The sequence below is a fragment of the Cajanus cajan genome, chromosome 4 (assembly GCF_000230855.2).
Source record: "Cajanus cajan strain Asha chromosome 4, NIPB_CcT2T_4, whole genome shotgun sequence".
Classification (NCBI taxonomy): Eukaryota; Viridiplantae; Streptophyta; class Magnoliopsida; order Fabales; family Fabaceae; genus Cajanus; species Cajanus cajan.
Window position 1 is genome coordinate 13,394,711 of NC_138520.1, and position 6,201 is coordinate 13,400,911.

The following is a 6,201-nucleotide window of genomic DNA, read 5'->3' on the forward strand; positions in this document are numbered from 1 at the left end:
GGAGATTGATGTGGTGCGTGATTTTGCTGAGGTGTTCCCTGATGAGGTGCCTGGGTTGCCTCCTATTAGGGAGATAGAGTTCAGCATTGACTTGGTTTCAGGTGCGGGGCCAGTGTCGGTGGCTCCCTATAGGATGGCTCCTGCTGAATTGGTTGAGCTGAAGGGTCAGTTAGAGGACTTGTTGGAAAAGCAGTTGGTGCGACTGAGTGTTTCGCCGTGGGGTGCTCCGGTGTTGTTGGTGAAGAAGAAGGATGGAGGTAGTCGACTGTGTGTTGATTACCGGCAGTTGAATAAGTTGACCATTAAGAACAAATATCCACTTCCCCGGATAGATGACTTAATGGATCAACTGAGGGGAGCATCGGTGTTTTCTAAGATTGACTTGAGGTCAGGCTATCACCAGATTAGGGTGAAGGAGGGTGACATACCGAAGATGTTTTCAGGACTAGGTATGGTCACTATGAATATGTTGTGATGCCGTTCGGTGTGATCAACGCCCCTGCAGTGTTCATGGATTTCATGAACAGGATCTTCCGGCCGTTCTTGGATAAGTTTGTTGTAGTGTTCATTGATGACATTTTGATTTATTCAAGGACCCAGGAGGAGCATGGTGAGCACTTGAGGACAATGCTGGAGATTTTGAAGGCGAAGCAGCTATATGCTAAGCTTTCAAAATGTGAGTTCTGGTTGGAAGAGGTGAAGTTCTTGGGCCACGTGATTTCAGCTAAGGCGATTGTTGTTGATCCGGCTAAGGTGGAGTCGGTGTTGCAGTGGGAGCGTCCGAGGACTGTCACTGACATTCAGAGCTTTGTGGGTTTGGCGGGTTACTATCGTCGGTTCATTGAGGGATTCTCCAAGATAGTGGCGCCTTTAACCTAGTTGACGAGGAAGGAACAACCGTTCATTTGGACAGAAGCCTGTGAGCGGAGCTTTGAGGAGTTGAAGAGGAGGTTGACTACTTCTCCTGTGTTGGTGTTGCCAGATTCTGGTGAGCCCTTTGATGTGTATTGTGATGCTTCTCACCAGGGTCTTGGGTGTGTGTTGATGCAACACAGGAAAGTGGTGGCATATGCTTCAAGGCAACTGAAGAACCATGAGAGGAATTATGCCACTCATGATTTGGAGTTGGCAGCTGTTGTTTTTGCCTTGAAGATGTGGCGACATTATTTGTATGATGCTCAGTTCAGCGTCTTCAGTGATCACAAGAGTCTAAAGTATCTGTTTGATCAGAAGGAGCTGAACATGAGATAGAGACGGTGGATGGAGTTTCTGAAGGACTATGACTTCCAGTTGATGTACCATCCTGGTAAGGTCAATGTTGTGGCAGACGCGCTGTGTAGGAAATCCATCCACATGTCTAGTATGATGGTGAGGGAGCTGGAACTGGTTGAGGAATTCAGAGATCTGAACCTCTGTGTGGAGTTAGCTCAGGATCACATTAGTTGTGGGATGGTTACCATAACTAGTGAGTTCTTGAGTCAGGTTGGACTCAAGCAGTTACAGGACGTTGAACTAGTGAAGCTTCTTGGTTTGCTGGGTACCGAGAAGGCTGTTGGTTTTGAGCTGGGCGGAGATGGAATCTTGAGGTTTAAGGGCAGGATTTACCTACCTCAGGATGCTGAGCTGAAGAGAGCTGTATTGGCGGAAGGCCACAAGAGCAGACTTAACATACATCCGGGTATGAATAAGATGTACCAAGACCTCAAGAAGACTTTCTGGTGGTCTGGTATGAAGAGAGAGATAGTTGAGTATGTGGCGGCCTGTCTGACTTGTTAGAAGGCGAAGGTGGAGCATCAGAAGCTGAGTGGGTTGATGCAGCAGATGGAGATTCCGGAGTGGAAGTGAAATAGTATCACTATGGATTTCATTGTGGGGTTGCCTAGGTCAGCTAGGAATAGTGATGCTATCTGGGTGGTTGTTGATCGGTTGACCAAGTGTGCGCATTTCTTGCCTGTCAACATCAAGTGGTCCTTGGAGAAGCTGACGCAGTTGTATGTGAGGGAATTAGTACGGTTGCACGGGGTGCCTTCCAGTATTATTTCAAACAGAGATCCGAGGTTCACTTCCAGATTTTGACAGAGTCTACACCAAGCCTTAGGCACGAAGCTGAAGTTGAGTTCTGCTTATCATCCGCAGACGGATGGTCAGTCAGAAAGGACAATCCAGTCCTTGGAGGATTTGTTGAGGGCTTGTGTGTTAGACCACTTGGGTAGTTGGGAGGAAGTCCTACCGCTGGTGGAGTTCACTTACAATAATAGCTTTCATGCTAGTATTGGGATGGCGCCATTTGAAGCCTTGTATGGCAGAAGATGTAGGACTCCTCTATGCTGGTATCAAGATGGTGAGTCAATAGTTGTGGGACCGGAGCTAATCCTACAGACTACTGAGAAGGTGAAGATGATTCAGGAGAGGATGAAGACTGCTCAGAGTAGGCAGAAGTCGTATACTGATAAAAGGCGTAAGCCTTTGGAGTTTGCCGAAAGGGAGCATGTGTTTCTGAAGGTGACTTCGACTTCTGGTGTGGGTAGAGCGCTGAGGGCAAGGAAGTTGACACCGAGGTTTGTGGGTCCCCATCAGATCGTACATCGTGTGGGTCCGGTTGCGTATCGGTTGGCCTTGCCACCGTCTCTTTCAAACCTACACGATGTATTTCATGTATCCCAGCTGAGGAAGTATGTCCATGACTCGAGTCATGTGGTGGAGCTGGATGACGTGCAAGTGAAGGAGAACCTGACTTTTGAAAAGTTACCGGTAACTGTAGTGGATCGTAAGCTGAAGGAGCTGAGGGGCAAGTCCATTGCTATGGTTAAAGTGTTGTGGGATGTAGCTACTGGTGAGGCTACTTGGGAGGTGGAGCAGCAGTGCAGGGAGCAGTACCCTTTTCTTTTCCCAAGTAAGTCTGTTTTCGGGGACGAAAACTCTTGTTGTTGGGGAGGTTGTGAGACCCCCACCTTTCTTTTTCCCATTTTCACCCTCACCCACTAATTCACTCTAACTCTCATTTCTCTTTACCCACTCTCGCCTCACTCTCAAATTTTTCACTCTTCTCCCTTGGATCTTTCTTTTGGCTGCTACAAGGTGGTGGAGCTGAGTGAATTGGGTTGCTAGCTGGTGTTGGATTTCTCCCTTCTTCTTTCTCGTTTGTTCAAGCTCACCTCGTTTTCTCTTTGGTTTCTTCCCGGAGCTCGGATTCTCCACCGAGGTAAGGGAAGCTAGTTTTGGTTGTCATGTTTGGTTGAGAATGAGTCTCAGAAACTCATTAGCTGGTTGTTGTTGAATGATTCTTGGTTGAGATTGCTGAAATGGAGTTTCTGGGGTTGTTGGGGTTATGAGAGAAATTTGGGATTTTACTTGTTTGATGGTTGCATGTTGAAAATGAAGTGTTTTTCGTAATGCTTGATGAAAATGTGGGTTTTTGGTTAGTTTGCATGTTGGATTTCTGGTTGTTTTGCAGGGTTGGGTGAAATTTTTGAACCTGCTGGAGTTGCTGCTGAGTTTCGCGCTGAGCGCAGTTCTTCGCGCCGGGCGCGTGGCTACCAGGGGACTCCATTTAGGCAAGCTCGCCGGGCGCAATGATGGGTGCGCCAGGCGCGCTTGGGAATGTGGGTCTCTGGCTAGTCCGCGTTGGGCGTGACTTGGACCGCGCTGGACGCGATACCAGTTGTAACCTATTTTGAGCTTTTTGATTCTGCGCTGAGCGCGACCCTTGTCGCGCTGGGCGTGAGACTCCTTGGGAGTCTCTGCCTTGAGGGCACTGGGCGTAATTTGAATTGCGCTGGGCGCGAGACCATGGGAGGTCTCTGCCTTCCTCACGCTGGGCGCAATTGGTATTGCGCCAGGCGCGTGTGAGCCTTGGGCTCTCTGGCTGGGTCCCACCGGGCGCGGGCATGCTTGCGCTGGGCGCGCTAGCCCCTGGTGCTCTCCGGTTGTACCGCGCTAGGCGCAATCACGAGTGCGCCGGGCGCAGAGATGAGATTCCACTAAATGCTGTTAGAAGTTATTTTATGTTGAGTATAAGCTGAAGCTGATGAATATGATGTGATGATTAGTAGAAAATGTTGTTTGATGATGTTGAGCTGTGTTAGAAGTATATTGCTATAAGACGTTTAGATGTGCCGTAAGATGATATGCTGTGTTGATTGTAGTTGAGGATGTAGAATTGTGATGTTGAGCTGTACTAGATGTTTATTGCTGAGTTAAGCCGTATTAGATGTATATTGATGAGCTGTGCCGTGCTGTAAGCTGTTGTTGCTGCATGCTGTAAGATATGCTGTGTTGGATGCTGATATAAACTGTTGTAGGCCGTAAGTCTGAGTTGTTGTAGGCCGTAAGGCTGAGTTGTTGTAGGAGATCTCCGAGATGATATGCGTGACGACGCATTGTGTGCTTATTGCTGTTTACGTTGTATAGTTGATGAAGTGTATATTGATGTTGTGCTGATAAGTTGTAGTTGTTCATTTTCATGTATACGTTTATATGCTGATTCTTTTCACTAGCTTACCCTTTGTTGTTTCCATGTGGTTTAGACTGCGATGATCATGCTATGTATGGGAGCAGAGCAGGGATAGGTGGTGACTAGTGGTGAGTTTGCAGCTGGCAGGCGGAGCTGATCCTTGTTGATGTTTTGTTGTTTTAGCTACTTGGTGTAGTAGCTTTGGTTGTATTTTTGTACATTTTGAATCTAGTCAGACTTGGACCATGTATATATGTATATTCTAGACACTATATGTATACACTTGCTCTTTTCTGTCCGGTTTTCAGGTGTACTGTGTTGTGTGTAGTGATCAGCCGTGTCATTACAACAAATAACAATATATATATATAAATTATAAATATCACATTATATTTATCGTGAAAATTACATTATAATCTTCTGGAAGGAAAATGAACTTCAATTTTATGCAACAATATCTCCATCACAAGATTTAGAAACTTGCATTGACCATTTTCCTATGATAATAAAATGCTAGCAAGTTTTTATTCTTAAAAACATTAGCAACTTTGATTGACGGGTTAATGTCTATCGTGGCGGTTTACTTTATTTATAAATATAAAATTAGGGTGATGATTATTATTGTTGTAAGCTTAGTAGAGTTCTTGTTTAAAGAGATGGTAACAAAGATTGGAAAAGGAGTTATTTTACTTTCTCTTATTAGATTGCATGTGGCAACATGAATAAAATTTCATATCATTCTATTTTAGTAAGTCAATATTCATTATGTTACATTTTAATCACGCTCTACTGTAATTTATTGAGTGTCATATTTGTATGTAACATTTTAAATATGATAATTTTTATCTTTATTTTTCTTTAAATTTTTAACAAAAATTTTATTTGCACCTGAAATAATTTTTTATAAAAATGAAACACATCAACATTAAAAACGAATTAACATATATTTATGCATGTGTATATATATGTGCGTATCGTATTATTGTCATGAATTGTATATAAATTTTCACAAAATTAATTAATTAATTTATTTTTCTTTAAGTTTTTAACATTAATTATACGTGATTATAAAAATATTCTGTACAAAAATAGAACATATCAATATTAAAAATTATAACCCTTAAGTTTTATAATCGTTGATCAATGAAAAAATATTAATCTCAAATTAGAACTAATAAGTTAAATATAAAATTTAACATAATTGTACATTAGATAAAATACAATGCTTTTAACTACATCACATATAATACAATATTTTTAAATGACAATGAAATTAAGCTACAAAATATTATTTTAAAAAACTTTTGGTGTTGCTATTTTGTACATGTTTCAAATGCAATTTTTCTCTTTTACTTGTTAATTTTTTTTTTATCTTCTTATATTCTTAACATTATTAACCTTACAATTTAATTTTTATATATATTTTTTGTTTTCAAAAAATTACAGAAGTGGAGAAGTTTTTCATTGTTGATATTCTAAATAATAAAGAGCCACAACATAATCAAGAAGTTTGAGAAAGTAACATGGCCAAACTGTATCAGGTGGCATATGAAGCACACAAGAAAATAACATCACCATTTTTATAATTATTTATCACCAACTGTAAGTCCGTTGTCATCGTTAAGGTCACCGTATTTGAAGTATTGTCCGCCTTGACACTCATTGGACTGTCACAATTTTGTCTTTTAAAAGACGTCTCGGTAGGTTAAGGAAGAAATGTGTTTATAAACTACTCTTAACCTCGACTT